Source organism: Centroberyx gerrardi, chromosome 10 (assembly GCF_048128805.1).
Source record: "Centroberyx gerrardi isolate f3 chromosome 10, fCenGer3.hap1.cur.20231027, whole genome shotgun sequence".
Classification (NCBI taxonomy): domain Eukaryota; kingdom Metazoa; phylum Chordata; class Actinopteri; order Beryciformes; family Berycidae; genus Centroberyx; species Centroberyx gerrardi.
In genome coordinates this window covers 1,736,027-1,747,194 of record NC_136006.1, presented here as the reverse complement: position 1 = coordinate 1,747,194, position 11,168 = coordinate 1,736,027, and the positions used below count along the sequence as shown (strand labels likewise).

Sequence of the window (11,168 nt, the reverse complement as noted above, 5' to 3'; positions counted from 1 at the left end):
TTGCTGCGTCTGCACCGCAGACGCAGCAATCCAACACGAGCCACTAGGACATGGTGCTGCTCAATGAAACCTTTGGTTGGGCTCAATATCAGGTCTCCATCAGCAGCATGGTGGAGGCGGGCGGTGCCAGGCACTACATACTCACATCCCACCTCCAACACTGTTGTCCGGGCCACACGGACAACAGTCCTAACCCTAACCCTAACCCTAACCCTAACCCGCAGGAAGGGGTGCCCCAGGATAACCTCAGTGCTCTCGGCTGTGTCGGCCATAATGAAGTTCACATTGGTAACTCTGCTCCCAACTTGCATTGGTAGAATGACTTCCCCCAGGACTGCCAAACCCCCAGGGCCGTTGCCCTGCAAGATCTGTGCGATGGATGGCTGTATTGGGGGTCTGGACTGGGAATGGAGTTGAAATGATGGAGGGGCACCACATTCCTCCGAGCACCAGAGTCTAGCAAAGCACACATTTCTAGTCCATATATCAATATTCTAACACACATATCATCTTTCTGGCTTTTGGTACAGGTGACCACTGTACCTGGGTCAGGTACTGGGGCCATGTTGACACTCAGAGCATGCTGTTTGGGTCGACTGGGGGAAGGGCAGTTTTTCTGCAAATGTCCTACACCCGAGCAGTTGTGGCAGATGACCTCCCCCCAGTTCATTTTTACATCTTTGTTTTTCTTAGGTCGCCACTGCTGGTGAAATCTTGGCGCCGTCTCTGGCGGGTCGGTGGCCCCAACAGCTACTCCCACTGGCTCCCCACATGGCAGCACACTAGCATTTTCACGTACTGTAGCTGCCCTGGCTCTCCGTTCCGTAGAACTCCGTTGACCCGGCTGCATCAGCTGAGTGACTGCTCTGGCAGCCCTTCTGGTTGTCTTGTACCTGTGTGCTATTTCGTGGGCTCTAGCCAGGGTACGCGGCCGCTCCACCAGTAACTTTTGCACCATCTCAGCATCGGCCAGGGCATTGGTGAAGATCTCCACACCGATGGCGTCCTGCTCCAACTCCGCACGGTCAGCATACACAATGGAAACATTCTCATAGATATCGTCTCTTAGGGTGTGCAAAGCTTCACCCTGCCCCCTAATCCTCTGTCTCAGTTCAATGCCAATGGCTGCTGCATTCTCTGAGCACGGCCCGTAGGCGGCTTCTATTTCATCCACAATCCGCTGGTAGCTCCATCGAGCAGATCTGGGATTTTTATGGATGATAGCACCAGCTGCACCAGTCAGGCTGAATCTGAACTGAACAGCCATGGTCCTCTCTGACCAGTGGTTAGCCCTGGCACAGCTTTCAAACTGGTAGAGAAAGTCTTTCCATGAGCCTGATCCATCAAAATGGCCTGGCCGTAGTGTGGGAATTCTCTCTCTCTGTCCATAAAGTTCATCATCACTGTGTGAGATGAACAGCCGCGTGGTGCAGACCTGGCCCTCCTCACACTAGGTTGGTCATATTCACACGGGTCAGGCTCCCTACCCCCTGGCAGTTGTGCGTCACGGTGTGAGACAGAGTTATAACCCTGGGCTTGTACTCCATAACTATGTTTCACAGGCTGGGGCATACATGGTGTGAAGGGTGACACAGCCTGCTGAGGGAATGATGTATGGGCTAGAGAGAATGGGGTACTTGTCGTACAATAGTTATAGTTCATGGGAGTGAAAGGGTTAACTGACTGGCCACCGGCATTGAAAGCAGACGTTTGAGTTAGGTTATTTTCCATCCCATAAGGTAAAGCTGCAACTGGGGTGGATGCCATATTTCTGGAGCAGTCACAGTTTTGTTGATGAGAAGCCATAGACTCACCATCTACTGTGTTTTGCCATTTTGCCGGCGTTATGAAAGGGTTAGCCGGTACTGAGGACGGTGGGGTGGGCAGCCATGCTACGTCGAGCAGCGGTGTCTGTGCGAGGGCTGCTGCTTCACCTGTGGCTAATGTTAGCTCCATGCTAGCCACAAAGGGGTTGGCGCTGTCTCCGTTGACGGCGTATCTGCCGTCCGTTTGGTTAAATGAGTCCATATGAGCTCGAACAGTCTCTCTCATATCCACCAAAAATGGATTGGTGCTGACATTTGGACTTGCTAACTTGACATGTCTCTTAGTTCCAGCATTATCGTTACCTCCAAGCGCCGCCATTTTCTTCCTCCGGCCGCAGCAATTTTTTTTTTTTTTTTTTTCAAACTTCTCTCTCTTGCAGAGTAAATCCCGGACGAGCCCCCAGTGTTACCTCTTCCAGAATTGTGGGCCCCAAACCGTAGTTGGGAGCGCACTGGTCTCTTTAGACTAATGTAGGTTATTAGCCTGGCTCGTAGCTGGTAACTAGCCTTAGTAGTTCATCTGGTGTTATGTGCAAAAATGAAGAGTACCTGTACTCTTCATTTTTGCACATAACACCAGATGAACTACGTCACACCTACACAGGTTACCCACACGGCCGCCGTCCTTAAAGGGAAAGGCTGGGCCGGTAACACACAGAAGTAGAGGAGAATCACATGAATGCTCAAGGGCTGGGTGCACTTGTGACCGTTTTTCAAAAGCAACATCTGTAGTGAAGATTTGCGCTAATTAATGGTGTAAATAAAGGTTGGTAGCTTGGTAAGCTTGGTTCACTTCCCTGATGGCAAGGAGCATGTAGGGGAACATGAGGTCCCAGTCACATCCATCCTTGTCTAACACTCGTCTCAGCATCTGCTTCAGTGTCTGGTTGAAGCGCTCCATGAGGCCGTCTGTCTGCGGATGGTACACTAAGCTGTGCAGTTGCTTTACCTGGAGGAGCCTGCAGAGGTCAGTCATGAACCAGGAGATGAAGGGGGTGCCCTGTGTGCCAGGAGGTCCATAGGGAACCCTATTTGGGAGAAGAGGGTTAACAGCTCTCAGCATTCACAGCTTTGGAGGTGGCCTTGTGGAGAGGGATGGCTTCCGGATATGGGTTGCATAGTCAACCAACCAGGGTGTACTCGTGTCCCCTGGCTGACTTCGGCAGCTGTCCCACCAGGTCCATCCTGGTCCTTTTTAAAGGGCTCCTCAATGATGGGCAGTGTCACAAGGGGGGCTTGGGGTGGCTTTCTGAGGTCAGTTGTTGACTGCGGCCTCCAAGGACAGCCAGTGGAACCAGTCCCAGATCCACTTCAAGGTGTTCCGGGGGCCGAGGTGGCCTCTAAGTGGAGGGCATGGGCCAGCTCCATAATGGCGTCCACTCTGGAACAGTGTCTTCACCCCTCTGTTGTGCCATGTAGTAGAAGAGGCTGTTCTTCATTTTATAATACTGGGAAGGGAGGGGACCCTCTGTCTGTCGGTTCCCCTCCATATCTAGGACCTGGTTCCAACAATGCTTCAGTCACAATTTTAAACCTCTCTCTCATAAATAAGTGTGGAAAGAGAAATTCAAGGCACCTCATTTAACTGCATTCTACACCTGCACTTTTTTTTCCTTCTGACATTGTTCGTCTCTCCCAAGCCCACAGCAGAGCTCTGTTTCACAGTGGGGAGAGGCTTTCTGTCATCCACTGTAGTATGTTTTAGTTTTGGAACATGAACGTGTTCGCCGATTTTAAAAAAAAAAGTAGGAACGTCTCGTATTTGCTAAACTTTCTGTCAGTCAAAACGGATGGAAATCTGACGGAAACGGACGCGTTATCAGCGCTGCCCAGACAACGGACAGCTCGAAGACAGATAGACAACGGATCAGTGTGGCCGCGGCCTAGGCTTCAATGGCAAGATTCTCTGATGTGCTTATAATTTTTTCATCAGGTGCTCCTGCAGCGGCAGGACGAATGTTAGTAGCCATTTTTCAACTTATTTAAGTGTTGTTTCCTGTTTAGAACTATCCACAGGATTGGGGAGTTACGGAATACATGTAACGGCGCTATGTATTTAAAATACAAAATATGAGTAACTGTATTCCGTTACAGTTACAGTTTAAATTGGTGGTATTCTGAATACAGTTACTGTCTTTAAAAATAGATTACTTGAAGGGATTACTTTGTTTGTTTTGTTTTATTTGCTCTAAAATTCATATGAGGCACGCATTTCCCATAAACAGATTTAAAAAATGTGCAACAATTTGGGCACGTGCAGTGCACCTGCCACACACGACAATGGCAATGTCGGAGGAGACACACAGCCAGGACACTCTCAGGAATGCGTTTTTGACATGGAAATATAAAGAACATTTTACTTACAAACATGGTCAAGAAGGTCGCAACATTACGGTGCAGTGCAAGCTCTGTTTGCCATCAACCAAGCTGCTTTCCGCATCAAGACTCCACGTCTAATTTGAAGAAGCACCTTGAGGTAAGGTCTTTTTTTTGTCATGCTAATTTACTCGTTAGTTTGGCTAACTAGCTTAGCCGAATTGCCGATATGTATCGCTAATTAGCCACCTAGAGATTAGTTATCCAGTCTGCTAGCTTGATGGTTAGCTACATCACCCGACCGGCTAGCCAGCTACTCTGACACTAATGTTAACTAGCCGGCAGCCAGCTAGCATACTGCTAGCCGGCTGGCAGACTGCCGGCTGGCTAGCTAACCTAGCCTAGCTAACGTTAGCTAGACTGCCGGCAGCCTGGCTGCCGTTAGCTAGTTAACATTAGTGGCAGAGTAGCTGGCTAGCCGGTCGGGTGATGTAGCTAACCATCAAGCCAATGAGTGGGGACCGACAAAACAACGGCAATTTCACACTTTTTAAAACGCGTTATAGTTATGGTATAGTATAGTAAGCCAGGACCTCTCCTGTTGTGTGATTTGTAACATGCCAGCCTACTATTTAGTCCATTAAATGTATTGACACCACTAGGTTGGTTCTTGTGTTCATCAGCACTGGCCTATATAATTATGTAATAGTATTGAATTCTTCTCTCTATACTTCTAAATTAGTTTCTTTGTAAGCAAAATGTACCTAATCAACTGATGCTGTGGAAATTAAAGAAACGGTAAAGGAAAACTGAAGACTTTGTTCTCTGGTGGACGCCATATTTCTTTAGACAGTATCGGTTGCAGGACAAAACATACCACATTTGTGTTTACATACTTGCATAACTTTTCCTCTGAAGACAGTAATAAGGTCATTCCTAAGCAAGTGTTAACTACATTCAGAGTGACCCAGACAAATGGGCTCAGCAAGACGATTTTGAAGTATTCCAAAAGTAATCCAAAGTATTTAGAATACGTTACTTAACTTGAGTAATCTAATGGAATACGTTACAAATTACATTTTAGGGCATGTATTCAGTAATCTGTAGTGGAATACGTTTTAAAAGTAACCCTCCCAACACTGACTATCCAATTGTATTGGCTATTTTGATCACGTGAAACTGAGTGATCAAAATAGGCAATACAATTGGATAGCCAATATCGAACGTTCCCTTTGATGTTTGAATATGGCAATCAATGAATGCGTTCGATAATTTATCGATTATCGAAATGTCAATGTCACAGCCCTACATTGCACTGGTTCCCAGTATCCTTTAGTATCGATTTTAAAGTCCTTTTACTTGTATACAAAGCTGGCTTAGGACAGGCCTACATTACAGAATCCCTGTTGTACTGTTTTTGGTGAAAAGCCATTTGATTATTTTGCACCCTGGTCCTGGAACAATCTCCAGTCAAAGCTCCAGCTCGAACATTTTATTCCCCTAAATCAGTTTAAACAAATTATCCACAGTCTTATGCAAGATGTGCGCTCCTGTTTCTGATCTAAATTTTTTTAGATCTTTTTTTTATTGTAGATATTTTTGTTTTATTGTGTAACCCCTGCTGCCATTTCTTGGCCAGGTCTCCCTTGGAAAATAGATTTTGAATCTCAATGGGACTTCCTGGTAAAATAAAGGCTAAATAAATAAAAATACAACTTGGCTGGAATGCAATAAGAACACCAGCAAAAAGCCTAAAATGTCAATGGCAAATCATGAACAATGGAAGCATTGCAATTGATATTCTACATGTAAAACTCGCTATGAACAGCAGAGGAAGAAACAGACTGTCTGATAGAAACAGATTTCTGCAGCGTTATTTCATGTTTATTCATATCTGATTTTATCAATGACATAAATAATGAGTAAATCCTGACTAGCCCTGTATGTCCTGTAATGGAAACCAGGCAGACATAATATGGTTTATAAATTCTCTGTGTGTTTTACCAAAATATATTTTCTCTGATCTGTCCAAGCTTGTGTTTGGTCTTTTGAATTCATTGACTCAATAACATCAACAAATACATTTCCTTCTTCATAGAAAAGGATAAATCTCTCCACAGCCTCTCTCTACAGTATGTTGACCTCACAGTCAGGCTGCAGTATGTGAAGTGTAACAATCAGTTTAATAGCTTTTCTAAACCAGGGATAGAAAAAGGCATAGATCACAGGGTTTAGACAGGAGTTACAAAACAGCAGCCAGGCCCCAAAGGCTGAATGTGAAACACTGGTTGAGGTATCCTGGCCTGCCAGAGAGGGATAGTAATATGGACAGAAACACATTAGAAAAACAATTATGACAATACCAAGAGTCCTGGCTGCTTTCATCTCAGATTTCTTAGCAGTTACAGTCACTGAATGCTGGAGTGTGACAGCCACAATGTGGGATCGCATGGCACGAGCCTGAGACACAGCCACCACAAATACTCTCATATACAGAACTATGATGACAGTAATGGGAGCAGTAAAGGTCACAACAAGGTCAACAGCGCCTGCAATGTAGCTAATGACAAATACACACTCTCCAAAGCAGGAATTATACCTGCCTGGTTGTTTCAGGAAATCCTTTTGAATCAGACTGCTATAGAAAGCAGAACAGACCCAACACAGACAAACACAGATTTTAACTCTTCCCTGAGTGATTTTGGTGGGGTAACACAGAGGGTCACAAATAGCCACATAGCGGTCAACTGATATGAGCACCATGTTTCCTACAGAGGCAGAGGTAACAATGTAGGAAGCATAGTAAAAGAGAACACATACGAAGTCCCCCAGAAACCAGCAGGACTCTGTACGGAGGATTGTAACTGGCATCAGCAGGAGGCCCACAAGGAGGTCTGAGACAGCCAGGGAGAGGAGGAGGAGGTTGGTGGGGGTGTGGAGCTGCCTGGAGTGAGAGAATATCATCATTGACAATATTATTATAATTAATAGTAGTAGTGGCAGTCTCAAAAGCAGTTTTATCATAGTAGTAATAATAGTATAAGTAGTAGTGTGTCTAATGCCAGATGTAACAGATGTAAAGCATTATTAATGATCAAAAGCATTTTCAAAATTCCTATTTATCACAAGCCACATGTGACATCACATCTATGTACTAGCCCAAAGCCATTTGACATTATAAGTCTAACTGTTAATATTTAGAAATATAAAAATATTTTAGACTATGCTGAGAAGTATATCTCTGCCTGTAGTGGGAGATGGAGATGATGACCAGCAGGTTGAGAGACACGGTGAGCAGAGAGATAGAGGACAGCAGAATGTAGAGGAGCATGGCCTCAGAGTGAGGACGCATCTGCTTCCTGCAGGAAGTGTTGAGGAGCTGTGGAAAGCAGAGTTCACCTCCTTCCAGGGTCTCCATCATCAGAGAGAGAGGAGGAGAGGAGAAGCTGCTGAGGTCTGGCAGCTTTCTGACCAAAGCTCTCTATCATACAACTGATTTATGTCTTTCTTCCCTCCCCTTCATTCCTCTTGCTCTCTCTCTCTCTCTCTCTCTCTCTCTCTCTCTCTCTCTCTCTCTCTCTCTCTCTCTCTCCTTTCATCTCTTTTTTTCCCTATAACACATGTTGATGTCCCTCCTCCCTCCTCTGCCTTGTTTTCTGCAATCATCATCTTCATCTCCATATTATCACTCTCTCCTCTCCTTTTTTGCCACTTCTCTTCATCACTTCTACCTCCCTCCTCTCCTTTCCCTTCTCCTACTCCCTTCCCAATCCCATCTGCGATTAAAAGTTCAGACTGCTAGGGACTGTGTTAAATTTTTTGTGGACAGAGGAGGAGGAAAGCAATACCAAGGAATTGTCTGAGTGCAGCACTGGCCTGTTCAATGCAGGACGGGAAACTTACCACAGGTGGCTGGTAAATCTCTTCTGGTAAACCTCATTTTTTAGAATATTTAATTTTTTTTAATAGAATTGGCCCTCCAAATGATGGGCATTTTTCTGCCAAAGTGGCTGATGAAGTAGACTAAATAACCAGACAAAAGGAGACCATACTAGCTCACACTAGCACTGATAATTTTAACAGTGATTGTATAACCATTCTTGACTCCATTGCTCCCTTCAAAAACAGAATGGTAAAAGCCAATTCCCTACCATGGCGAAATGACCATACCAGAGCCATAAGAAGAGCTTGTAGGAAAGCTGAGAGAAATTGGAAGGCCTATGTACTCTAAGTCTCCCTAGACATACTAAAAAATCTAATGCAACAGTACCAGAGAGCAGTTAAAGATGCAAGATCAAGCTATTTCTCAAATCTCATTACAAGAAACTGTCACAACTCTAGGGTCCTTTTAAAGGTAATTGATTCTGTAGTTAGCCCCCCAGACAATCTAAATATTGATGCTTCCCCTGACAAATGTGAGGAATTCTTAACTTACTTCTCAAACAAGGTGGAGAACATAAAGCGGCACATTTCACCTGTTGACCGAAACCTTTAAATTTCCCCCAACATTCATGCTGTTCTGTCAAACTTTGAACCAATTACCCTTTCAGCCTTAAAGGATACTATAGCCCACATGAAATAATCCTCCTGCCCATTAAATATTATCCCCACCACATTTTTAAAGGAGGTACTTGGAACACTTGGTCCTGTTATTTTATCCATTGTAAATAGTTCCTTGGCAAAGGGCTCCTTCCCCTCCCGTTTTAAGCCGTAGAACAACCTTTCCTCAAAAAAACAAATATGGACCCCCTTATCTTTAGCAATTATAGACCTATTTCCAAATTACCTTTTCTATCCAAGGTCATATGAAGGTAGTTTCTATCATCAACTTACATCTTTTATGAACAACAATAACCTCTTTGAGGAATTTCAGTCTGGTTTCAGAGCTTGTCACAGTACAGAGAGTGCCCCTTGTTAAGGTCACAAATTATCTTCTCCTAGCAGCTGATGCTGGACAATGTTCAATATTACTCCTCCTTGATCTCAGTGCCGCCTTTGACACAGTCGACCACTCCATCCTTCTAAGCTGCCTTGAATTATGAATTATGGGTTAGCATCAATGACACTGTCCTAAACTGGTTCCGCTCTTACCTCACCATTAGTGGAAATGCATCATCTCTTCCAACCTCTTTCACATGTGGTGTCCCTCAAGGGTCAATTTTAGGTCCCTTACTGTTCTCTATTTATATGCTACCACTGGGTCACATTATTCAAAAGCACAATATTTCTTTTCATTTTTATGCAGATGACACCCAGCTATATCTACCTCTAAAACCCATGACTCTGACAGTTTAACTCGTCTCCATGCCTTGCTGATATAAAGTGCTGGATGTCTCAACAATTTCTTCAGCTAAATGAAAACAAAACAGAGATTGTTCTATTTGGCCCAACAAACTCCATAACTCAAATCCAGAGTATACTCGGCTGTTAAGCAGCCAGTGTTAAGCCTGTGTCAAAAAATCTAGGTATTTTGTTTGATGCTAACCTATCTTTTGATACTCAAGTAAAGAGTATTGTTCAGTCCTGCTTCTTCCAGCTGAAGAATATCTCTAAAATAAGATAATTTCTATCTGCTGTTGACATTGAGAAAGTTGTCCATGCCTTTATTTCATCTCGGCTGGACTATTGTAACTGTCTCTATACTTGCCTCAGCCAGCACTCTCTCTCTCGTCTACAGCTGGTACAGAATGCAGCTGCCAGGCTCCTAACAAATACCAGGAAACGTGCCAAAATCACCTCATCTTATCTCTTCACTGGTTGCCTGTTAAGTACAGAATCGATTTTAAGATGTTACCGTTAACTTTTAAGGCTCGATGCGGTTTAGCCCCTAGCTATATTACAGATCTCTTAACCCCATATGAGCCAGAGCGCAGTCTGTGGTCCTCAGGAAGGGCCTTCCTGTTAACTAACTTCGGTAAATTCGGTTCCAAAAATTCAAGTCGAAAAAAATCAAATAGAACATCATCTAACTATAAAGCGAGGAATCTCTGTCTGTGAGTGAGTGAGTGAGTGAGTGAGTGAGTGTGTGTGTCTTTCGCATATCTCGAGAACCGTTCGTCCGATCTACTTCACACTTGGCGGGTGTATTGCTGGGGACCCAAGGACGTGCAGTGTCGGATTTGGTGCAATTTGGACATGCGACACGTTCAATATTACTAAACTTTGAATAAACAAGCGGACAGCGCTCTGTGCAGCAGCGGGGCTCAAGCGGTACGGGCACACGCGGTTCTCGAGAAAGCTGTACTACGGGCATGGTATGAGTGCACTCTTTTTCCAATTGATGTAAACCTAACTTTAGGTGCTGCACCAATTGTACCGTGTGGAAAATAGCCCATTCTTTCAGCTGGACCATGAGGGTTAGGTCATCTAGATAAAAGAAGACCCAAATTCCTTGAGGGCACAGCGGTTCGAGTGCCATATTCACACACTTTGAAAAGGTGCAGAGAGCCAGGGAGTAGCAAAATCGGAAATCTAGTTTCTCCGAGGAATGAGGTGGAGCAGCGGAGGCGAGGGACGCTGCTTCGACGGAGACAGAAGACAGGTTTTCTTCATCATCACTGCCTCCCTGCAGCATAGGTTCCTCCAGGAGGCAGGCCGGCAGCAGGGAGCCTGTGACAGGGACAGAGGGCCCGGGCTTGGTTGAGCGGCCATCACACTCCGCCTCACAGGCGTCAACCCGGAGCTCCATTTCTGGGAAGCACTGGTAGTGAAATGATCCCAGTGCTGCCAGCGCCTCGCCATGGACAACGACCTGCAGTGAACACACTCCGGCGGATCATTCACACCGTCAGTGTTGTGGTCGGGACCGAGGCACTCAGTTTTCGTGTGGGTCCACGATGGCGATCAGGCCGGGGCAGGTTGGGTAGTTCTTCGCGGTGGGTGAATCTGACGACGCCATGCTTGGCAGTGTTGTTTCGTCTCTCAATTGTGCTGAAGAAAAGTGGATGTAGAGCAGAGGGCTGCTCGCCATTTATAGAGCGAGGCCCCACAAGTTTGAATAGGCTCATCCTGATTGGCTGAGCACGT

At 45.3% G+C, this 11,168-nt stretch overlaps 1 pseudogene; it reads right to left on the bottom strand.

Moving 5' to 3' along the window:
• Positions 1 to 6,269: 6,269 nt before the first annotated feature.
• LOC139931501 (trace amine-associated receptor 13c-like) lies at positions 6,270 to 7,630 on the bottom strand (annotated as a pseudogene).
• Positions 7,631 to 11,168: the final 3,538 nt, after the last annotated feature.